This window comes from Danio rerio, chromosome 15, assembly GCF_049306965.1.
Source record: "Danio rerio strain Tuebingen ecotype United States chromosome 15, GRCz12tu, whole genome shotgun sequence".
In the NCBI taxonomy this organism is placed as follows: Eukaryota; Metazoa; Chordata; class Actinopteri; order Cypriniformes; family Danionidae; genus Danio; species Danio rerio.
In genome coordinates, this window is record NC_133190.1 from 5,031,528 (window position 1) to 5,057,914 (window position 26,387).

The following is a 26,387-nucleotide window of genomic DNA, read 5'->3' on the forward strand; positions in this document are numbered from 1 at the left end:
CTATTCCGTTTAAGAGCCAGCTGTGTCGCGCCAAGAGCGCATTCGCTATTTAAAGGTTGTAAAGTAAGTCTAAGTGGAAAAAATGAGCATTTCACAAGCATACAGTTGACAGTTTTTTTTAACAGAAAACTGTTAAACAGCATCTACCGCGTGAGAATGAGAGATAATGGAACTACTTTCACTTTCGCTCTTGGATAGGGAAACCTTTATGCACAGACATCAATTAGCCTATAAATAATTAATTGTGTTTGTTAAGCGCAAATATTCATTTCAAAACTATTTCTAAATTCAGTTCTAATTTCCAGCAAACGAATAAATGAACAATAAAAACGAAGTGTGTTCAAAAACCTGAGTTATATCCTAAAACACATGCTGTGCCCCATATGGTCAAAAACCTGCAGGTGGGCAAATCTAAGCTTGTTTTAATAAAACAAATATAAATATGGATATAATAAATAATACTGCCTATAATAATAACATTATACAAAAGCAAATTGTTATGAATGAACTGAAAAAGCCTCCCGAGATGAAGAAGACATAAAAGCAGTGATTTTTCATATTTATGTAGGCTAGAAAATAATATGTTTTGTAATATTTTAATCCTTTATATTTATATCCTATATCTATTCTTATTATATCCTATATATATCCTTAATATTTAAGTTTTTTCATATGTAAAGATATTTGTATTGCTCTCTTGTGCGTATTAAGCAGTGTGTAAGCGAGGCGCAACTCTGCGCTGGAGTTTAGACCGGGTTTGTTTTGGTCTAATGAAAAATCTATTTTAGTTTCTCAAAATAGCAACGCGCCAGCGGTCCGCCTCAGAACCCCTTCCTTTTTAGACCAGAACACAAATGAGCGCTAATGCATTAGCTATTTAAACAGCGTAGCGCAACGCCTCAAAACGACTCTTGCGCCCAGCTGATACTAGCAAAAGACTATTGCGCCGCGCCTTGCGCCATACTGCGCCGGATGTATGATAGGGCCCAAAATGATTAGCCCTCCTGTGAATTTAGTTTTCAAAATTTATTTTACATTATTTCCTATATTTTTTCTTCTGGAGAAAGTCTTATTTGTTTTATTTCGGAAGAATAAAAGCTATTTATTTTTTGAAAACTACTTTAAGGTCAATATTTTTAGGCCTCTTAAGCAATATTTATTTTTTTCAGTTGTCTACATTAATAGTTAAGCCTTTAATATGCACTTTAAAGATGCTTTCACACCTGTGAATCGATTCAGTTGTTCCGAAACAGGGATTAAAATTGTTACATTGTTGGTCTTTGTTCGTGGTGCGGTTCGCTTTCGCAATGTAAAGTTTCTAAATGGACCAAAAGAGCTAAAACAAGTCATGTGTGAGTAAACACTCCTCACATTGGTCAGAGTTTCACAGTTTATTTTGCAGAGTCCCGCTCAGCTGTTGGGGGGTGGTGGTTTGGTGGGCTTTGACAGGGTGTGCACAGCCTGTCTGAAGAGTAAGGAGGGATGCGGTGGGGAGGGTGAGAAGGGTGCACAATGTATTTGAGGACCAGGAGGGATGTACCAGCATAGTGGTAGTTTAAAAACAACACTTGGGTCCTGTGCTAATGATCACTAGAGGGCGGAGCTTTCCCTCTCTGATGACACGTACAAAGGGAGAAAGTGTTTCTGCAGACTGCATTTCATAAGTGTGATTATAATAAATGTAATTTATAATTTTTTTTACCACTAGAAGCTGGTTATATTCACAGACAGTTGCCACACACTGTGTTAAAACTACTTATAAGTGATTTTTTTTCATAATAGGCCCCCTTTAAGACAAATAACTTTATTTTCCTTCTACCTGTCTTGCTCTCTCTGCCTGGCTGATATGGGTGTGTTCACTGAATCAGAGCTAGAGCTCATTTGCATTTAATTTGAATGTAGAAAAGAAATCACCTCACAATTATGATAATTCGTTTTCTGAAACTTTAAAATTAGTTCAATAATGACTATGATGAAATGTTATTGTACTTTTATGAAATAGCCTATTCATGTTTGCACCATAGCTTTAGTCTCTGCTACAGTCCTAAAATATTTCCCTTCTAAAATACTCATGTAACTTTACAATAAGTAATGTCAACATGTAGTATTTTAGATGATGATAGATTGGGCGCTAATACTAATATTTGCAATCATATTACTTCTATTGCTATAGAAGTTCCAAACTTCTAGCAAATACAAAATATCAACGGTAAATAAAAAAAAAACTGTATTTACAGGATGAGAAGTTTCTGAATGGAACTCTTATGATGAATAAATAACCTTTATTGAATGCAGTGAATATGCAAGGACCTTGAAAAGGGTTAAAGGGAAAAACACTGCTAAACTATAATGGGTAAAGCTTATTGTTATCATTATTATCATTAAATTATTCAGTTTAACTATGACTCATATGCATAATTTCAGTATTATTTACGCATGGGGTTAGAAAGTTAAAGGACTGCATTTGGTTTAAAGCAGAAAAAAAAGATAATAAATGATAAGATGACATTTTGGCACCATCTTAAAGCATAAAGCAGTCATTTAAGATTTTGTGTAATTTTCTTAACACAGAAAAAAAGCTAATGACTTGGTATTTATTCATGACATCCCTATTTGGCATATAATTGCATAATTACAATAATTCTGGAAAAGTGATGGAGTGACCATGAAAATTGGTGTCCTGAGGAGAAATGATTCATCACTTCTTATTAGTCATATCAGCAATTGTGCGACTGAATATTTTACTGCCATATAAAATTCCTCTCTAGGACATTATTTTGAAGGATGCATTACAACTGCATTACACTTTACAATAACAGTACATGAATAATGATGTATTGATATGTAAACTAAACGTTACTTTATTATATAATAATTTTGATCACAAATTTTCTAATCACTAATTTACTTTGTCTTATTGTGCCTTATGACAGATAATTGATAATATAGATTGATAAATGTTAGTCATTAGCTTGAGTACCCACCAAACTAACTAGAGGGCACTCCAAATATATGTATACTCCACCAACCATTCACCCCTGGACTTCATGTCCCATCATGTTTTGCACCAGCACACCTGGGGCCTCATGTACGAAGACCTACGTTGAATTCATACTAAAACATTGCGTACGCACAAAGCTGTAAATGTACATTCGCAGAAAATAATTCAGATGTATGAAACACTGAAACTTCAAATTAACGTGAAACTGAGTGTACGTGCACAAGCGCAAAACCCTCCCTGCCTCCTCCCCCTAATAACTATGGTAATGACTCTACTTTGGCAAAACCAAACGAAAAAGCAATGGCAAAAGCAAGCAAGCAGAGAAACTACACAGAATGTGAATTGGAGGTGCTCCTATTGGAGGTAGACCGTTGAAAAACTGTGTTATTGGAAAGTTTATCCACAATTGTGTGAGAATTAAGCTGATGCGGTTAACGCAGTGGGGTCTGAACATCGCACTGTGAGTGAATTCAAAAATAAATGGTCCGATGTAAAGGTGTAAAATTTTGTAGTGTCTGTTTAGGCTAAGTGCAAATAGCACACCTCGTTGGAATGAGCTAGTTGAGTGATTCTCTCCCATCACTGTTTGATTGACAGAGACAACTGAACTAAAGCAAGCAGCAAACAGCAGCGCAAGTGGCGTAGCTCGTAAATCGCATGGAAACATGTTTTCACACGATTGATCATGAACCCGGTTCGAATCCAGTGTCTGATGAACTCATTCTTCTTTTTTTCCCCCCGCTACATATCAGATTTTGCCTACTCATCATCAAGAGGAAGACAAGTAGGAATCATAATTAAGCGTGTGTATTATGTTAAGCGCATTTGAGCATTCAGTAACTATGCAAATAATCTGTAATGGAAATGTTTCCGATTCACGTACGCAAATTCGTTTTAAGATGGGGCCTTTATAGCTGTTATGTAAGTTGAATATTAGACCACTCACAGGCTGGCTGTAACAATGTATGTTTTTTTTAATATCAACTTAACTCAGAAAATAGCGCTTTCTTAGCGCTTTCTTACAGCATCGCATGCGTTCCCTTGTTTCCTATTCTCTCTATCATTTTCTTGAGGAACTTGACTGACACTCATTCTAGCCAATAGGAACATGGAATGCCCTGCTTATATAACATCATTGGCTTAGAGTTAAACACAAACATTACAATAGCCATGTGCGTGCAGTCGATTGCTCTGATTACATAGGGAAAACCGGCAATCGCTGAAAATTGCACTTTAATGTTTGGCTGGTCAACTGCATGGTATGAAAATAGGGCTGGTGTGGGACTCCTTTTCAGCCCTGGAGTTTCAAGCCTTAGATCGGCCCACCTCAGTTCACGACTGACTATATTGAAATAAGGTCATTTCCAATTCAGTTTTTATTTAAACTATCACGTCTTTTTTGAGAAAACAGCTGCTTTAGAACTTCAAATATTCAACAACCCTAACAGTATTTTATGTCTTAACAATAAAAATGAAAAAAAAATAAATTACTCAGACGAGGATCAAACCCGAGTCGGTGATTTCAAAACCTAACGTGCTAACCACTCGACCACAACAACAGTTACATGATATTCAACCTGCAGGCTGCATGTTGATAACAAGGCTGCGAGAAAATAGATAAAAAGAGCAGAGCTGCTGTAAAATATTGAATAAGAAGACTGTGGTCAAGTAAATAAATACATTAATTTAAAAAGTGTGACTGCTGTAAGCAACAGATTCTGGAGCTAGGGACACCGGCCCTCGCGGCCAAAATACGGACCGGCACACCGGGAATTCTCCAATCATTAGCCAATCCGGGCCTGTATGAAAACCTTATAAACCTGCTAGACTTGCGGATGATCCCATTCCATACAGCTGCCATTGCACGGCTCAAAGATACTTTGTAATGTGCAATTTAACATAATTGCCTCAAGGAGTCGCCAATGGAAATAAAACAAACACACACAAGAAATGCATGTACGCCAGACGTGAAGTTGGCGTGGACCAACACACACTTATGTTCATTTCATCGTTAGTAAATCCAAACGTGAGCGTGAAATCTGGCGAATGCAGTGTTTAAGCAGCGTTAACAGCGTTGATACATGAGGCCCCCCCATGTATTAGGGGCTTCATGTATCAATGTAGTTTGCCTCAGACTCTGATTAGACTCCCAGTGTCACGCTAAGGAAAAGTCAACAAAAGAATCCAATTGCAAGTGTAGTGTATTTGCAAAGCAATTGCAGAAGTGACGGTCAAAAAAAAACAAAACAAACTGAGTTCAAAGGACAATTACTGCCGGGATGAGAACTGGAAAGTCTCTGTCGCATATCACAGCACAGGAAAAGTCTGACACACAAAGCCACCGAAAGTCCCGACGGAGATACAGAGAATAATATGAAACAACCCAACGAGCAGTGAGCAAGGAAAATGCTGCCCTGAAATAGGTGTGGTGATAGATAACAGCTGGAGCGGACTGATAACACAGCTGAACATAGTGAGACACTGATGAGCTCAGCACATGACCACAACAAACTGACGAAATAAGTGACAACACAGAAGGTGCATGTGAACCGCAATGGTGACACCCAGCTGCACTACATTAGCACACACATAAGCATCACTTCTACACACAATTAGCATTTGTGTGACGGAATATTTTCCATATAAAATTCCTCTTTAGAATATGAATTATTTTATTATTTTATAGAATATTTTGTGGGTTGGGGTATATTAAGTTATTGCAAACTGAATTTATTTATAAGGTGACACTTTACAATAATAGTACATGGATAATGATGTATTAATATGTAAACAACGTTACTTTATTATGAACTCATTTTAATCACCAATTTCTTTTGTCTTTAGTTTGATGACAGATTATTGATATTTATTGATAATTGTTACAATTATAAGCTTGAATACCCACCAGACTCACTAGAGGGCACTCCAAATATATGCATACTCCATCAACCATTCACCCCTGGACTACACATCCCATCAAGTTATGCGCCAACACACCTGATGCAGTTTATCTCGGACTCTGATTAGACTTCTAGCTGCACCCAGCCTGATCTCACGGGAAAACGTAAGTACTTTGCGTTTTGCCAGTTTAGTGGCTAATTTGTACGAATTCATACGAGTTCAGTCTTTCGAAATTGTATGATTATACAAAGGAGGCGTGGCACCCAACCCCACCCCTAAACACCAACTGTCATTGGGCGATGAGCACATTGTACGAATTTGATCGTACAAATTCATACGAATAAGCCACTAAATCAAAAACTTACGTTTTTACGTAAATTGCCGTGAGATTGTGTTGGCTGCACCACATTAGCACACACATATAAGCAACCCGGGCTCATTGTGGAAACGTAGCGATTTACGTCCCGGGAGGTACGTATTCGAGCGTTTTTTGTTTTCGCGGATCCGCGAGAGGCCGCTGTGCGCGTTTTTTCGCGTCTCGGGCGCCTCTCGGGAGCGCGCGGCGTTCGCGCCCGCGCCGTTCTCGCGCGAAAAGCCACCGGATCAAAAAAAAAAAAAAAAAAGCAAAAGCCCTCGTCTTCGATTTCGACCGCGTTTTCGGATCCCGCTGCGTTCTCGCCCTTATTTTTCGGATTCCGTTTTTCGTCTTACCTGATTTCCGGAACCTGCCGTTGCCCGGACTCGATCCCAGTCGTCATCCACCGCGGCCGGCTCCGGCTCCTCCTCCGGGGCCTCCGCTCCGCCGACGCAACACTGTGAGCTAAGCGGACAAACTGATTGCATCAGGAAAGCCCTCCACTCAGAGGCGAGCCGTCGGCTGGGGAGCGCGAAGAGGAGGGGCGGAGCGGCGCCACACCGCCCCTCAGCGTCCGCTTGAAAAAAAACAATAGCGGCCTTTACGTACCTCCGGCCACGTAAATCGCGGTCTCCAGAAACGTCCGCGGGGCTACGTTTCCAGAATGAGCTTGGGTTGCATATAAGCAGCACTTCTACACACAATCAGCATTTGTGTGACGGAACATTTTACTTCCATATAAAATTCCTCTCTAGGACATGGATTAATTTCATTTTGAGGGTTGGGGTACATTAAGTTATTGCAACTGATTTAATTTGTAAGGTAAAATGGATGACGCTGTGGTGGCAGATGGATTCTGTTTTCAATATAAGTGGAAGCGGAATCAGAAAGAGGGGAAGTGAAGTGCAGGAAGTTAAAGTGCGCTGTAGAGCGAGTCACAAAGAAAAAAGTAAAATCACATGTTTGCCAATTGCAATGAATACAATGCTTACCTGAGAAAGTCGCAGTAAACAACCGAGCCTGTTCTACCACCCGTCCGGAAAAACAGCACCACTGTTGGGGCGACGTGGAGATCCAGGTTGAAGCTGCGTGAGTGTTTGTGCGTGCTAAGATGATGAGAGCATCGCTGATATTCCACGTGGATGACTTCTAGATTTAGCGTTTCCAAATGGATCCGTCACTCCGAGGTCCAGTTCACCTCTCTGCTACATCTGACAGCAAAATGGGCATTTTAAGCATTGTATAATAAATATCTGATGATACAGTAGCTTACAGAGTCTTTTAATGTGCAATTTAACAAATTTGGTTAATTAGGTTAACTAGGCAAGTTGTTGGACAACAGTGATTTGTTTTTTTGTATACAGCTGATAAAAACAAAATAAAAAATAAAGGGGCTAATATTATTGGCCAGCCAAATCTTAGTGATGCTGAAAGGAAGCTTTCTGAACCAGTGAAGCTCTCGACACAATTGTATCGGAAAAAGGTTCGTTACTCGAAGCTTTCTAAATCAGAGCTCGATGAGGACCTCTTCTGGTTGAAGTGTGGGAAAGCAATGTGTTGCAATAATGTCAAATGTTCACAACTGACCAACTCAAACATTACAGTACCTTACAGAGTCCTTTAATGTGCAATTAAACAAATTTGGTTAATTAGGTTGACTAGGCAAGTCGTTGGACAACAGGGATTTGTTTTTGTATACAGCTGATTAAAACAAAATAAAAAATAAAGGGGCTAATATTATTGACCAGCCAAATTAAAAATGACTTTCTCTAGGGTAGAAATATAAAAAGAAAAACTGTGAATAAAATGTTCTTGTTCTGTAAAAGAATCACTTGAGAAATGTTTAAAAAAAGATTCAACATTCACAGGAGGGCAGATAATTTCGCCTTTCACTGTATATATAATGAATTGTCCTTTGGAAGTTTCATGCAATTCATATGAAGAGTTTCCAGAAGCAATGTCAGAGACTTGTATAATTGAGTTATGTTTTAAACTGGTTTAGAGTGAATGCTAATTAAGTTTTACATAATTACAGTATTAAAACTTCAACATCTGTCATGGTGCTCCACGGTGTGTCAGATCTGAAGTTTCACTGATCACAGACATCTCTATCTACCGCAGAGAGAGTACAGGCAACATCAGTTTCAGTTTACGATCCATGGAATCTGTCTACTGCTTAACCAACTCATCAATCATTATTCAGAACACTGTGGCATTTGTGTACAACTAGACTTATGATAATGTAAATTTTTCATGTTGCGATAAATTTGGCGAAGCTTTTAGGATGATCAATGTCCCATCACCATATTGACCTAATCTGCAAAAAAGGTTAGCAATTGCGCTAACAAAACAAATACTTCGTCTATTGCTTTTTTAGTTATATCCAGATATATGCAAGAATCCTAAAGGTAATTTCAATATTTTGTAAGTAATTTCAAAGACCTTCTCAGAATATTTGAAGACCTCATCGCCACTTTAAGTTTTAATCAGTGTCAAACCTTGAATTTAATAAACAATTGATAATAAAGAGTTGTAGTTAAATAAATCAATGGAGCCCAACCATGCTTCAGCCACTGTTTAAACTCGTCTTTCTCCAACCAGGAGACACAAACTTACAACTGAGCAAAAACACTGTGACTGACATTCACACATCTAGGGTTGTAACAATATACCGGTATGACGGTCTACCACGATTTGAACGTGCACGATTATCATACCATGAACAATTGCATATCAACGGTTTTAACCCTTAAAGACCGAGACAGCCGCCCGCCGCTAAAAATAAAGTATTGCTCTTAAATGTTTAATAACTTTTGATCCGCTGATCCGATTCATACAATTCAAAGATTAGCATAAAGAAGACAATCTCAGCTTTCCAGTGCTGTATCACATAACATTCGCGGCTCCGGAGGCTCCGGAATCAGTGCGGTTACGTCATCAAAATTTGACAACGCTGATTTGACAAAGAAACGCTCGTCACTGTGTCTCCGGACAAACCAGACATGATACATTGATGCATTGTCCCTCCTCCATGCCCTAGATTGGTTCAAACTCGCTATATCACAACCAATAAGCATAGGTTTCGCTTTTGTTTGTTGACCAAAAATGAGCTTTTTGAACAACACAGAATGAGAGATAGGCATACATTTATGCACGGCTAAATAAAACGCAAAAAAAAAGTTTTGCATGAAATAATTCTCATACTAAGTACTTTTGCATGCACAGCAGCACAGAAACATGACAAAACAGTGACACAGTAAAGACGAACTGCTGCTCTTGCTGTTTTCAAAAGACGCAAATGAAGGTGCAGCTGTTTGTCTGCATTGCAGACAACCATATCCAAATCCATATCCACAGACAACCATATCCATGCTGGCACATAAAACCTAAGGATGTTCCATATTGAATCTAGTTTCGTTATGTAACTATTTATAGTATAGTAAATATTTATTGCTATTTTTTTACTGAGGATTTGCACCATGTTTATTTGGACTTTATTTGGACTGACACATTATTTATTATTTTCTTATTTTTTTATTTGTTCATTGTAAGTGGTGTTGTTTATAGTAACTGAAAATATATTATTTGGAAAAAGTCAAATTTGCTTCACTGTTCTATTATTTTGTAACATTTGTAACATACCGTATACCGCGAAACCGTCAAACCGTGGTATTGTTTTAGACGATTATCATACCGTAAAAAATTCATACCGTTACAACCCTACACACATCACATTAAACTAATGCATAAAAACCTTACACTTATAAACATGGATCTTTGTTGTGTTATCTGTATCGTGCATGTGTGTTTGTGTAATGTGTATAAGTCGTTTTATGGTCAAAGATTAACCTTGTGTTTATGTAAATATCTCCATTTCATGTCAAACAATAGCCCATATCATCTTTTCATTCACACTGAAATAACCACAGACACATTTTCTTTAAACAACACATTAAACAGACATAGAAAGATTACATACACTTACCGGTTTCCATTTCTCAGCACCAAACCCGTTTTCATTTCAAACAAAGACATTTATACAGTCTTTTCCCGCCTTCTCTTCAGAGCAGCCATTTTGGATGACATCATCAGGGTCACTACCCCATGGTCAGTGATAAAAATCACTGTTCTGTTGTTCATTTGTATTGGTTGTTTGTTGTGTTTTGAGTTTTGTGTGCATATTTATTTACTTATTAATTTATACTTTTGTTATTAATTTATACTTTTGTTTAATGTCTTTTTATGTATTTTTTAAATCTACATATTACCCTGCAACTTTTAAAATGGTTTAACTCATGGGCGGGGCCAATGATATAAAATGGCCCTAAATTTTAGTGATGATGAAATGAAGCTTTCTAAACCAGTGAAGCGCTCGACACAATTGTATCGGAAAAAAGTTCGTTACTCGAAGCTTTCTAAATCAGAGCTCGATGAGGATCTCTTCTGGTTAAAGTGTGGGAAAGCACTGTTCCAATATTGTGTTATGTTCCCAACTGACCAACTCAATCATGTAGTAAAACAACAACAGTACTATAAACAGATTACTCAATTACTGTAGTTTTTACACATAAGTATATTCACATAAGTATATCCACTCGTTCCAAGCGGGGATCGAACCAGCAATTCCTGCATGGAGAGCGAGTGCTCTAGGAGGAGGCTATGTGAGTGTTGCTCTTAAGGTGCACTCGCCAGTTGGCCTCTGTTAAACACTATACTTAGATATGCAGTGGTTTTCTTTAAAAATACTCTAATACACTTTAGTATGTTTCAAAACCTTTTTACTATAAATTACTGTTGTATTTTAGTTTAATTACTGGTTTGTGGGACCAGTGCAGTGCTTTGAAATAGTAGAAATGTATGTAGTCGACGCCTAATCTCTCGCTATACACTTTACTAACCCATGAGGGTGTGTAAACCTTTGAATCAAAATTCGAAGCTGTCAAGTGGGTATAGGTGAAAATGAAGCTTCGGACTTCACTGATCACGTGATAACGGCAAAACAAATCAAGCTCCGATGCACTGCTTCACTGCGAGATGTATCGTTTTTTTGATGCATGCTTTGAAGCCTCGGCGCACAACGTTACATCACTACCAAATCTTAGTGATGGTGAAAGGAAGCTTTCTGAAACAGTGAAGCTCTCGACACAATTGTATCGGACAAAAGTTCGTTACTCGAAGCTTTCTAAATCAGAGCTCGATGAGGACCTCTTCTGGTTGAAGTGTGGGAAAGCACTGTGTTGCAATAATGTCAAATGTTCACAACTGACCAACTCAATCATGTAGTAAAACAGCAACAGTAATATAAATAGATTACTCAATTACTTTAGTTTTTACACATAAGTATATTACATTAAAGCATTGATGACTGTAGTAAAATCCAAAGTGTTCAAAACTATTTACATCTATCATATTCCAATTAGTCCTTTGCCCACCCACTCGTTCCAAGTGGGGATCGAACCAGCAATTCCTGCATGGAGGGCGAGTGCTCTAGGAGGAGGCTATGTGAGTGATGCTTTTGAGGTGCACTTGACAGCTGGCCTCCCTTAAACACTATACTTAGATATGCAGTGGTTTTCTTTAAAGACAGTTGTAAAAAATACGCTAATACATTTTTGGCATCTTTCAAAACCTTTTTACTATAAATTACTATTATATTTTAGTGAAATTACTGGTTTGTGGGACCGTTGCAGTGAAACAGTAGAAATGTATGTAATCAATGCGTAATCTCTCGCTATACACTTTACTAACCCATGAGGGTGTTTAAACCTTTGAATCAAAATTCGAAGCAGTCACGTGGATATAGGCGAAAATGAAGCTTCGGACGTCACCGATCACGTGATAATGGCAAAACAAATCAAGCTCCGATGCACTGCTTCATTGCGAGATGTATCGTTTTTTTGATACATGCTTTGAAGTCTCGGCTCACAACGTCACATCACTAGGTGGCGATATGCATAGAATATGCATAATATGCAATTCACAAAAAAACTAAGAAGAAGAAGGATTCTGTTTGGGTTGTTGTAGGAGCAGGTTGTGTTGAGTGAGAGAGCGTATAATCAACAGATTTTTTTTCAGGTCATTGGCTTAATTTAGCTGAACAATCCTGTATATACTTTGTAAATATTGTATAGTTTATTTTTATGTATTGTTATTTTGTCACTTTCACCTTGTTGCAGGATTTTGTTTTCACTTTGTCAAATAAAATCACTCTTCACCAGCGGCTTCTGTGACACTTTTTGCCTCCTGGTCATTCGTAACACTTACATTTTTTCCCATTCTGCTGTCTGTTTTGCCCTATGGATTCGTTACATGTGGAGAGCGTCACATCACTGTACTGCGTTTGTCACAAATTCCGTGACATCACCCGGTCAAAGGAGCTTGACCGGACATGCCCTGGCCTGAACCAGTTGCGTGGATCGAGCACGTCATTGTTAATATTAAAAGGAAAATGAATATATTTATGCTTTTTTTGGAATCAAACACTTTGGAAAACGCTCGAACTAGATTTACGACCTCATAAAAACGCGCTTAAGACTTTAATACCTTTTTAAGGGCCTTAATCTTCTCATAATTGATTCATCAACTTTCAATACTTTTTAAACCCCCCCCCCCCCATCCCCCCCCCCCAATTGCAAAAATCTAAAGGTTAGAAACGGTTAATAATAAACTTTATTTTTAAAGTTTATTATCTTTATCTATAACTTTATTTTTTCATTGTCACGATATATTGAGTTGATATTGAATGTTGCCTTATGCCTATTCTCCAATAGCAAAGAATTCTGGCCCAGATTTGGCATAAAGCTGGCACAGCAGGCATTCGTCCGGCACTAGCATACAGCACATGGGCCAAATATGGCCCAGGTTTGGCCGAGGTGGCACCGTCTTACAGGTTGCACTAAAGACTTGGGACAGATATCAAATGTAGTATTTGGCCCAGATGTTAAAAATGTATATGTGGGCCACGTAAGTTCGGTCTATCTTGACCCACTTTTAAAATACATTTCAATTATTTTTGAGTAAAGAAAAAATTCTATCAATCAGGTCGCTTCAAGAAAAAGCACAGCCATAAAGCAAAATGCTTCATAGCTTATAAAAAAAAAAACATTTAAGGCCCAGTTATGGGTTATTAACATGGCTAAGACTTGGTCCAGATATGGTCCACGTTTGCCTCTTGTATGGAAGCCAGACTTGGTCCAGTCATGTACCGTAATTCATTGTGGCATGTTGTCACGGGCAAAGAAGAGGTGAACTCAAATGCAGAGAAAACAAAGTCTTTATTCAAGTAGAGGGTCTCAGGAAAAGCATCGAAACAAGGGTAGTCCAGTTGGGTGAACGCTGCGGAAGCATCAAAGAAAAGACTCCACAATAACGGGACGCTCGCTCACTGGAAGTCCTGGACACAGATACAGGGTGAGTAACAGAATGCTTCACATAGACACACAAGCGACAACATACTGGCGAACATGAAGGGAAATGACGTGCTATAAATGGGGAAAAAATTAGCCGAAATGACTGGTGTTCCTGTGACTGCAAATAAAAGCAGGTGAGAAAGGTGATCTGTAACACTAAATAGAGGAAGGTAGCAAGAACGCAAGGTATGGTGACACATGTGGCCCAAGCAAATGCTGATGGTGTGAGCCAGATCTGGGCCAAAGAAATTTTGCTATGGGGGTTTTGAACTGACAACTTTGATCAAAAACTGAAAAAGAAAATGTATTGTTACTGGACAAAAACTCTGCGTTCCTTTAAAAACATAAGAGTATATTAGTTTCTGTATAATATGAGGGACATAATAATAAGCTAATTAAGATTTACAATCTCCGTGTGATCGTATAATAATGGTGACATTTTTTGTTCCTGTGTGATATAATTTACATTGACAAAATTACTTTTCTAATCGCACATTCATTCTTATTTCCATCTGTTCTGTAATGACAGGATTTACATTATGGTTTCCATTTAATCCATTCCAACATCTGCATCTGAAAAAAAAACACTCAACAAGCCAGTTGCTATGGTCACAAGAAATAACTGGATTTAAATGAAATTCATGACACATGAAAACCACCAGTAAGAGAGAAAATAACAGTAAATGTCAGACCTAATAGCAGTCACACAAAAGCACTTTATAATAAATATAGATAATATTCAGTCACCAATATGAACATAAGTGTCATTAACCCTGAGGGTGTTGAACTTGCGTGTAATGGGCTGACATGAATGATGAAATATGATTTCCTTTTCATATTTTAGTTCTATAAAAATGGAATGGCAAACTGTAAAAAGTAATTAGCTGAATCTACTTTTAATAAGTAAGTAATGCAGTTGCTTTTAAATGTGTCCTATGAAGAAAATCTGGGTAAACCTGGGCATAGTCAAATAATAAGAGTTCATGGTAATAGCAATTCTGTAAGCCTCTAGCACCACTGTTACTTGATTCTGATGTAAATTCAGCAAGTGAGGAACCCTGGTGAAAAACAGGCCTCTTTTAGAACACGATAAAGACTGTTGTGTTGCACACAGGGCTATTAATTAGCATGCGCCCAACATTTGCATGCACTTCATGTCATCAGCAGTTCGGCCTGCCAAAGCACATCCTGATATGTTCACCCCAGGCTCATTCTGAAAACAGCCCTATACATTTCTGGAGAGTGCCAAATAAATCCCAGGAGGTGCTTTTTTGCACTTTCAGTTCTTGCGATTCCACCAGAGTCATCTGCGTACGCTTTTTGAGATCTCAAATTTCTCTCGCAAGTGCCATTCGCGCTTGCTGTTCTTGCATAAATACACCAGAGGCCGCTGTCGACTGACATGACTGACTGACCAACTGACAGATGACTCCACCCACCCCCTTCCCTAAACTCTACCAATACTGTTTTATAAAAGCAATCCAAAAAAAGCCCCGACTTTTACCACATTTTCAAATTTTACCATATTATCACCCTGTGATTTACTTGTTTATTTAATTCGTCTTTATATATATATATATATATATATATATATATATATATATATATATATATATATATATATACACACACACATTGTGATTGTGATTGAGAAATAATAATAATATAAATAATAATTCCTTAAAACAAGCAAAATAATCTGCCAATGGGGTAAGCTAATTAATCTTGTTTTTTTCTTTTGACTTATGATCTTCTTTTTTCTTTTGACTTATCTTTTGATTATTTTGCTTACCCCCACTGGCAGATTATTTTGCTTGTTTTGAGGAAAAACTCACTTAATATTGGCATATTATTTTTCAAAACAAGACGATATGTTTTGCTTGTCTAGAAAATTCTTCTTGATTCAGGAATTTTTAGATATTTGGACTATAAACAAGACAAAAAAATCTAAGTAAGAAAAGCATTTTTTGCAGTGTACTGACCATCTGCCTATTATTTGACTATGACTCAGGATTTCCTGTGCACATCTGTTTGCCCCTGTGTTGACCATTGCTTGCCTGACCATCCTGCTAATAAAATCCTTCATTTGGATCCGCACCCCTGTTGTCAGCGTCACGTTACACACACAATATGAGAACTTCAAGCAGGAATCAAAAGTAGGCTATCATTGGCACCATTTTGCAGTGGAGACAAGCCTGAAAAAGTTGACTCGCACCAAATCGAATCATAATGTAGCACCTAGGGGAAACAAGACATTAGTGTTCTTTTAACCTGGAAACTCCAGTAAAATGGATGTTGAAGTATATTTTTGTGGTTTCACAAAAATGTAGGCTCTAGCACGTATTTCCAGTGAGCCTGTGCTGAAATCAATAGCAAATTTAAATATCTGGGTAAACTCTCACTTTAAAGAGAGCATGTTGGCATTCAGTGAAAGTGTACATTTTGTACTTCAGGAAAATTTAAACTTGATCATATTGTGCGCCATCTTCTGTGATTATCATAGCACATTTTCAGTATGGTATCATTTCCCAGCATTGATTATTGTTGTATACTCTTTGTCCTTATGAGAAGGGCCTGATGGGATCATATTGTTTTGTTTGCTATACACAAGGCAAATCAAGCACATTACCCCACCGCAGTGGCAGTTACACTCTAATAATCGCAATGCAATTATGGGTTGCCTCCTAGAATTCATTTGCGAACCGAACTCCCTTCAAGATCAAAGGATCATTTGCTGGAATGTAATCAGAGCTGCGATTCCTGAGCTAATCATAACATGCCATTCTTACAGATCCCTGTGTGATCTGCCGTTTTAGAGTTTCTCATAGTAATGTTTCGTAATAATGGCATTCTGTATTATTGTACAAGGCAATAAGACAGATATGATAATCCCTCATGCTGTTTATTGCTCCCTTGGACGACAGTTCGGCTAATGAAGGAAGCCTCCGAGATGAAAATTTGAATGATTTTTTCTCTAAAGCTGTGAGTTTTGTCCTCTAAAAATGTCACTGAAATGAAAATAAATGTCTTGGAGCCTCAGATGGCATTCACACCTACAGTCAGGTTACAATACTGACTGTTACATAACTTATAGAAAAATCAGTGTTAGTTGAAATAACTTAAGATCTGATAAGTTGAAACAAATGGATGCCTGAAAGGCAGGAGACAGTGCTACTGTAGGTAAATTCTCGTACAACACACTCACACACACACACACACACACACACATACACATACACATACACGTATAATCTTACAATTTTGATTTGTTCTGCTTACAAACTTTTTGTCTTTCCCTTTCTTGTCTTTCAGTGGCTTTGGGTTCCATATGATTAGAGAATAAGAGCTTACTCACACTATGCTATCCGTACCGTGCCCAGGCCCTGGATCATTTGAGAAGTGTGAGTGCGCTGAATCAGGCTCACTTGGCCGGCCCTGGCCCGGTTGGAAGAGGTGTGCCTGAGCACGATTCACTTAGGCTTTAACGCGGTACGCTTGTGTCTGAGTGCAAAATGTGCCAAAGCCCGATACTGAAGGCGAGACGTGACTTTTAAGGGACTGTTACATATGGATTTATTAATTATTCTTACTGTTCAGTGAACGCAAACTGCCATAGTTTAATAAATACGCAAACCCTTCATTGCAGTACAGATGCGCACCTTCAGCAAACCTCCTCATTCCTGCAGCACAGGCTTTATGATTGTTTATGAGCGTCAAAAGTGGCTGATCTGTTCGTCGAAATATTTGACTGCGTGTCATCGCATCCCTAAGGACTAAAGCGATATAACTATAGAAATCTCCACTGTGCTGAGCGAGAGCGCTTACTGAACAGCACAGCATCGATGACGTAAGCGTGCTCAGGCCCGATTGTAATGTGAGTGCGGGCCGTCGAGGGAGACGGGAGAGGGGACAAGCGTGCTTTGGCCTGGTTCTAGGCAACTGTACATAGTGTGAGTACGCCCTAAACCTCCTCAGTGACTGTCTTGAGTGTCCTTCTGCATTGTAAATACTATAAATAGATGTTTTACAGTTTGATTCACTTTATTATTAGCACTTTACTATCTTAGGTTTGTTTGAATGAAAAGCTGTTATTTACACTTTAAATAATTTTTTTTTTTTGCAATTATTTGAGAAATATGATTTTTGATGCATTGTTTTTGTTATCAGAATATTTCGAAATAAAGACATTGATATGTTTAAATACATCTAAATATAATTTTGAAATGTTCTTTAGACTACATAAACTAAAATACAGTAATATGTTTTAAAAACAGTTGTAGTAGAAGTGATTGTGGTAGTAGTAGTAGTAGTAGTAGCAGTAGACGTTGTATTAGTTGTAGCAAACGCTATAGTAGTATCAGTAGTGGTAGTCATTGTTGTAGTAGTATCAGTATTAGTAGACATTGTAGTAGTAATAGTCATGGTTGTGGCTGTAGTAGAAACAGTAGTAGTTGTAATATAAGTAACTTTCTGTAGTAGTAGTTGGTGCAGCACTTGTTATTTATTATTATTGTCAGTTATCATTACTGTTGTCCTTTCTTTCTTTTTACTTTCATTTTTACTATCATACATTAGTAAGCATTGTTGTTACTCCCTACCTTTGACTGGTTTCTTTCTATATTTATTTATTTATTTATTTATTTATATCTGTGACACTTGCTTCATTTATTGACTGTTATTTTTCCTTATGTATGTACTCTGACCTGTCCACCAAGTTACCTTAACATGCATCACACACACACACACACACGCACATACCAGTACCTGACTATTTTGTTGTTGTTTTGTTGCTTTGTATTTGTTATTTGTTGATGTTTTCTTGTATTTGTATGATTTTTGCATATTCTAAAAAAACAAAACAAAAAAACAGTTAAAATGTGTAGTTTCGGTAAGCTATTATTTTAATACTTTTATTACTGTTTGTTATTCCCCTTTTTTTTACCATGTTTTACTCTGTTTCTTTACTACTTTGAGTTATTTTGATCCTTGGGTACCAAACTAGCCAATGTCAAGTTTTAAACAAAGCCAGACTTTTGAGCATAGGGTTCAAGAGCTACAGAAATTTACATTTGGGTAAGTCGGTTTCTGGAAAATGCTCAAAAATTGGGTTAAAAGGTTAAAGTCCCCACCAGGATATAAAAACAAGTATGCACATATTTTTTTATATGAATTATGTCATCATTTTATAGGTTTTCATTGTTTTTATACTGTACAAACTGTATTTTTGAGTTACCCATCCAAACCCTATCCCTAAACCCAAACTTAAACTTTATTTTTCTATCTGGAATGAAGAAAATAATAACAAAAACAAACTCATTGTGTATGATTTACAAGCATTTAGAAAAACTGGGCTGCAGGAAACGTCCTCATAAATTACATTCGCCTTGTAATACCTATGTCATAGCCATGCCATTATACAAATGTATGTCCTTATGTTACAATAGCACACACACACACACTACAAAGATACTTTGGACCAACTTTAAAAATAATTCTTGTTTAACTACATTGAGCTAATGTCAATTTTAATTTGATGCTTTGTAATGACACATCAGGATATTGAAGTTCGTTTTACTCCCATATCATAAGCCCATCACTGTTCTATAGCCCCAATAAAGTCAAATGGGTTTGGAATGCGATCAAGCTGAGCAAAAGACAAAAGATGTTTCATATTTAGGTGAACCACTGTACTCTCTAATTTTCAAAAAAGGTCAAGACATAAAACTGTTGACTGCTCTGGCGTCTAACTAGTACCCATCTTAATTAGACAGAAGGTGGAATTTGTAATCCTCGAGGTTGGCATTTGCCATCAATGTTCTATTCAGCTAGATGACTGCAGTATAATAGGAGTCAGAGTCAGAGATGAAATTGTCTGGAGGGCCAGTTATTAATGCGTTATGCGAATACTGAGTGATTTATGATGTTATTCAGAGCCTGGTTTGAGACTTCATACATCAAGCAAATAGTAACGGGACGCTCTGTACAGGAGCCTTTTTATATGTTTATTTGTTCACGCGGGATGAAAGTAAATCTTTGGTTTCGATCAGCATAAATTTGCATAGCTGAAGAATCCAGGTACTTGCTAAACATATAGGCCTGTGGTTGTTGATTCTGATTGGAATTTAGCAAGTCATGCATTTTCCCTGCACCAGGGGTGTCCAAAGTCGGTCCTGGAGGGCCGGTGTCCTGCTGACTTTAGCTCCAACATACTTCAGCGCCCCTGCCTGGAAGTTTCTAATATACCTAGTAAGAGCTTGATTAGCTTGTTCAAGTGTGTTTGATTAAGGTTGGAGCTAAACTCTACTGGACCGAGTGTGGACACCCCTGAACCACACTCTCAGAAATGAAAGTACAAAAACTGGGTCACTGGGGTGGTATCTTTTCAATAAGTACACTTTTGTACTGTACAGATGGATATTACTACCTTTCCCTGCTGAAAAATCCAGCTTAAACCAGCCTAGGCTGGTTGGCTGGTTTTAGCAGGTCAACCAGGCTGGTTTTAGAGGGGTTTTGGCCACTTCCAGGCTGGTTTCCAGCCATTTCCAGCCTGGTCTTAGCTGGTTAGGCTGGGAGATGACCAGCTAAAAACAGCTTGACCAGCCTAGTAGGCTGGGCGCCCAGCCAAAACCAGCTATGTCCAGCTTAAAAGAGGCTGGTCAAGCTGGTTTTAGCTGGATATAGCTGGTCATTTTCCAGCCTGACCAGCTAAGACCAGGCTGGAAATGGCTGGAAACCAACCTGGAAGTGGCCAAAACCCCTCTAAAACCAGCCTGGTTGACCAGCTAAAACCAGCCAACCAGCCTAGGCTGGTTTAAGCTGGATTTTTAGCAGGGTTAGGTTACACTTTTGTATCTTAAGATACTGTGAGGTATACATTTGTACATTTTAGTTATTACTATGTCAACATAGGATCATTCTGAAAATGTAGCCCTATATACATTCCTGGAAATCGCTAATTATGTAGCCAGAGTAACGTTTGAAGCAAACACTACAGAGCGGTAGGAAGCAGTTCCTTTTCGCGCTTACCAGCTGACTGCTTACCTTGATGTGGACAGCTTTTCACTGTTACTAGTTTGTCCAGTGACTTGTATGTTGGAGGAGTTGAGATGCAGAGGAGAGTTAACTGTGAATCCAGAAAGCAGGTAAGACAAAAACAAAAGACAAAAAAATTTAAATAAAACTTGTTAATAACAGGGTGAGGATGTGGTAAAATCAGAAAATGTGGTAAACATCAGGCTGTTGTGAGAGCTTTTCTTTTTCTGGATTGCTTTCAAAACAGTTGGGTTTAGGGAAGGGGGTGAGTGGGGTCATCGTTCAGTCAGTCAGTCGACAGTGGTCTGAATTTACATGAGAACAGCATGTGTGAATGGCACCCGCAAGAAATATGAGATCTCAATAAGCGTAAACAGTGCCCCCCTTAATTATTTGCAAAAACAAAAACTACAAAAAAAAAAAAACATAGATCCTGGAACATATTTGGTGCTCTCAAGGAATGTATATAGGGGCACGTAATCAGAATGAGCCTGGATTGTAAAATGTACTTTTAATGATCTGTTAGGAACACCACAGTGACAGATTTTGTACCTTCATTTTGACAGTGTCGGAGCGTTCTGGGTTCCACATTGCAGTTTTCTTAACTGTAAAAAATGGCCGTGATTTAAACGTGAGCATTTTTTAAAATGCGCAAACTAACAGTTAATTTCATTTATATCAAAGAGCTTAGAATGACCAAGAGGCGACACTCAATAGAATGTTCCATTGCAACAGCAGTGCCCAGCAACAGCCCCGGATTCCGCCATTTTGGAGTGAAAGTGATCAGCTGTCCATTGGATCTCATTACTGTCGCGATGGCAAGCAGCTGCTTTGTTTTTTATTTATTTATTCAAAAAGCGCATTAAAGTTGAGATACAACCTGAAAGACGACAATACAACACGTATTATCACGAACATCAGCACTTTTAATAGTTTATTTTACAGACTTATAATACGCTGTTGTTCTATTGGAGTTTTCATTCAAAAATGACCGCCGCGCCCTCTAGTGGCTGTTTCCCAAATTGAACTAGAGTGTCGCCTCTTGGTCATTCTAAGCTCTTTGTTTATATATAGTATACGGTGAATAACTGAAAATTTACTTTCCCTGAATATCAACTTCTCATTTTCCTTTAGTCTTAGTACACAATGTAGTTTTTTAGCATTTTTTTAGCGAGATGCTAATGGTGTAATCCGATTCAACAATGTATACTAAGCTGAGCTAAAAGTGCTCCCGCCTAATCTGGAGAACAGCTAAATGTATTAAAAATGGTTAAACTCAACAGTTTAACATAGGCTCATTTTGAAAACGTAGCCCTATATACATTTCTGGAGATCTCGAATTATGTACATATGACTGCATTTACTCAAAACAAACACTACCAGATGGCATGACGCCGTTCCTTTTCGCGCTTACCAGCCGACCGCTTAGCTACCCAGGTATGGACGACTTTCCCGCTGTTAACAATTTGTCCAGTAGCTCACTATGTACGTAGACAGACTTGAGATGTATTCATTTGAGTCTGGTGAAGAACGGTTCCAGAAACCAGGTAAGGCAAAAACAAAAGCTAAAAAATAAAATAAACAAGTCAATAACAGGGTAAAAATGTGGTAAAATCTGAAAAGGTGGTAAAAGTCTGTCATATAATTTTGTCTGGCTGGCTTTTAAAAACATTGTCGGTTTGGTTTAGAGAAGTGAGTGGTCGCTGGTCATTTGGTGCTTTTTAAAACACTATTAGTTGAGTTTAGGGGAAGAAGGAGGATGGGTCAGTAGATCGGTCAGTCGACAGTGACCAGTCGACAGCATTTTCCATGTCTCCTTATTCAAACACCCCTGATTCAGATCATCAGGTCATTAGCAGAGACTGAAAGACCTGCAATGTGTGTGACAAAAAATATAGAGATATAGAGAATATAGATATTATTAACGCATTTATTGGGTAAAATTGCTACTTTTTACTGTCATTCAATGTGTTTTGGTCATTATCAATGCAAACTTATTATGACTCCAGAATAATAATTTTTTTAGGAAACATTGTAAAAATTATCAGAAACATTATTGTGAATGAATGGGAGGGCAAAATAAATTGACTTCACCTGTAAACTTTAACAGGCCTACAGTTGCAGCAATGTGCCTTGATGTACTTGAATGTTAGAAAATTTTTCTCCTACACCAGTATAACGTTACTTGTCAAATAAATAAACAAGGAAGATTATTTTGAGTTTAAGTTATTTAATTATCTTGTTTATGAAGACTGCAGAGTGATGCATGAAAACAAATCACTTCCAATAATTTTTTAAGTATTTTGTGATATATATGTTAAAATGTGCTCCTAAAAGTGCGTGGCCCCTGCCCGACCCCCCACAGGTTAATAGTAAGCTAATGTAATGCAAATCTTAAATTCATGCTAACCAACAAATGATCAAAGGAAATGTATTAATGTAATACAATATGAATTTTAGTTTAGTTTAAATTTTAAATATATTGTTCTATTAAAACTATTATTTTTAAATATTTTGTCAAATAAAATATTTTTGTTGAGTCATCCACCATCATTTTGTGGCTAAAAAGTATCGATTCAGGCACCGTTTTGGCACCGGTACCGTTTTAAAAGTATCGATTAGGCACCGGTATCGAAAAAACCCCAAACGATACCCAACCCTAGTGGGCCTCCAGGAACGTGTAGTCTGTCTCACATCATGCTAATATTCCACATTCTGACAGACATTTAATTTCTGATCCAACACATTACATCCATCATATGCCCTCTTTAGTGGCCCCAAGTGAGTTATTAATAAATACAATTTGCATTTAAAAGACTTTCTGAACTAAGTTTTTTCCATCTGCCATGTCTGAAAATATTCATTGCGACGGAACATCCCACCTTTCTATGGTACCTTCATATTTTACATGTGAATATCTATTAATATGATAACAGATAGAGTCTGCGTTGGTTCCCCCAGTGAAGACATATTTAAACCTCCATCCTCCGAAATGATTCTGAAAGTCTTGAATCGCCAGCAAGTTCAGATCCAAATCTCTGGTTGCTGCACATGGCACATGGTTTTCTAGTGCAATATGTGTGCAACGCTCAATATTCGGTCTTATTCTGCAAGGTAGCTGCAGTGGGAAGGTGAGATAAACTCTGGGGTTATTCCACCTTTTCCTCAGGCTTTTTTGATTTAATCAAAGTTTATGTATAATTTATCTTTAGTTGAATTCCTGAATGTTCAGAGCTGATGCCTGGGGATGAACGCTGTCATGGGACTTCCATATTTGCGCTTTTGTAAACAGTCTAACTTGGTTTTCTAAAGGCGATGGTTTGAGGGTTTGTATCTTTTTGGATGTATTGCCTAATGCGTGTACAGTATCAGCGAGGGACTGCGCCGTTTCAAATACTCACAATCCTTCTTTGCAGCACTATATTATTGCTGTATATAATGTGAAACTAGCATTCAGGATTCATTTACTGTATATATACACAGTTGAAGTCAAAATGATTCCCCTTCCTGTGATTTTCCTTTTTAAAAAAATGTTTACGGATTTATGTAAAACAGAGCAAGGAATTTTTCACAGGATTTCCTATAATATTTTTTCTTCTGAAAAAAGTCTTATTTGTTTTATTTTGGCAATATTGAAAGAAGTTTTTAAATAAATAAAAAAAAAACATTTTAAGCTCAATATTATTAGCCCCCTTAAAGTGCCATGACACCCCCCACTTTCGGTTAAAGTCTACTTCAGAATTTTTTCAAAACATGCATGATTAATGGGCATGGAGCTCCGCGAGCATAGGGCAGGAGTGGGCGTGGCCAGCAGGGGAGAAGGGGAGCGAACGAATGTTGTTGACAGTTAGCTCACAAAATGAGACACAAATCGTAAGGAGACGCATGAGTTTATAGTTCACAAAGATAAAATGCAAAGAAATGAACAGTGATTTAATGCCCTGCTACATTTGTTATTCGTAATTTCATATACACATAACCACAATTTATATCATTATAAAGATAAGTGTGTTCATGTAAACACTATAAATGAGGATTTTCCCTCATTCCCCGGGTCTAAATTATTGATCTGATTGCAGACTCAGTGCAGCAGGTCTCCTGACCTGACCTGCCTATTTTAACCATTAGCCCTGCTGGTAATCTGGAGGATTTAGGCAAACACAGCAGCACGGCAATGTGTCTGAATGTGAACGAACTCCTGATAAAAGTCAACGTCCTCCATTCTTTAACTCTCGTACTGCTCTCCCGACAAAAATGCTTGCAGCACACACACAGCTTTGCTGTATGATCGGCCCTGACAATATCGCGGGGAAAAAACATGCAACAAACCCCATGGATCATGGAAACAAACACATATGAGCCTTCATGAACGGCGTGCCGTGGGTCAGTGTCTCACAGCTTGCTTGAAACTGGCAGGTCTGCCTTCGGAAAGCATGTGCTCTCATGAATAATTAAGCAGCCGGCTCTTCTTATAGGATAATAAAACTCCGCTATGAATAATAATGAGAAACCGACGCATCATCATTGCACTCGTCGCCGATTTTGATCCCGCCCCAAAAATCATTTTAAACCCGGAAGCTGAAATTAGCTGACAAAAGCTAAAAATTATCCAGTTTTCCCCATAAATAAAGCTGACAGGTGCTAACATTGTCTTAACTGATGCTCAACACACACACACATCTGTTAATATAAAAAAAAGTTCTCCAGGGTGTCCTGAACCTTTAAGCAATGTACATATGAGCAATTTTACACCATTAGCAGTGCGATATGGCTGTATATAAGCACTGGTGGGAGGCGTGCGTTGTTAGTGCCCCCACCAGTGCCAATAAAGCAATATTGCATTGCTACTAGTGTGATATTGCGTTTATACAACAGTTTGGCGGCATAATTGTGTATATAAAAACAAAATCAAACATGGAGAGTCTCAAAAACCCTTGTGTATGAGGAACTACTTTCTTCCGCGTTGGATTCAAATCATAAGCTGACAGTTAAACAGCTGAGCAAGCGTCTTTTAAACTTTAGATCTGTAGTGTCTGCTTTCTGCTGGCTGTATGTGGGCGGAGTAATACACAAAGGGTAAAGAGGCTGTAGGGGTGCTGATATTACTTAAATACATCACGGCTATCAGCCAATCAGATTCAAGATTATATATATGTATGAGTGTATGTGTATTCACTCACTGGTCACTTTATTAGGTCTGAGTATTTTGGAAACTGCTGATCTACTGCTGAGATTTTCATGCACAAACAGGTCTAGGGTGTACAGAGGATGGTCCGAAAAAGAGAAAATATCCAGTGAGCGGCAGTTCTGTGGGCGCAAATGCCTTGTTGATGCCAGAAATCAGAGGAGAATGGCCAGACTGGTTCCAGCTGATAGAAGGGCAACAGTAACTCAAATAACCACTCGTTACAACTGAGATGGGCAAAGGAGCGTCTTTGAACGCACAACAAGCCCAACATTGAGGCAGATGGGCTACAGCAGCAAAAGACCACACTGGGTGCCACTCCAGTCAGCTAAGAACAGGAAACTGAGGCTACAATTCGTACAGGCTTCAGAGCTGTCAAACCAGTCACTAATTTGAGGTATTTCAAGCGGTAACCTTTTTTTTTGGTTATGAATTTCTTACAGGCTATCAGATAAATGTTCATCAGTTTGTTTGTTTTTTTTAATCAGTTTTTCATAGGATTCA

The 26,387-nt window shown here is 38.1% G+C and overlaps 1 protein-coding gene across 1 annotated transcript in view; it reads right to left on the minus strand.

Moving 5' to 3' along the window:
• Positions 1 to 9,800: 9,800 nt before the first annotated feature.
• The window catches only part of brwd1 (bromodomain and WD repeat domain containing 1), a 1,114,832-nt gene continuing 1,098,245 nt past the window's right edge, over positions 9,801 to 26,387 (minus strand). Inside the window, exon 30 of the transcript XR_012391240.1 lies at positions 9,801 to 9,977. The gene's annotated coding sequence lies outside the window, so the exon portion shown is untranslated. The remainder of the gene's footprint in view (positions 9,978 to 26,387) is intronic.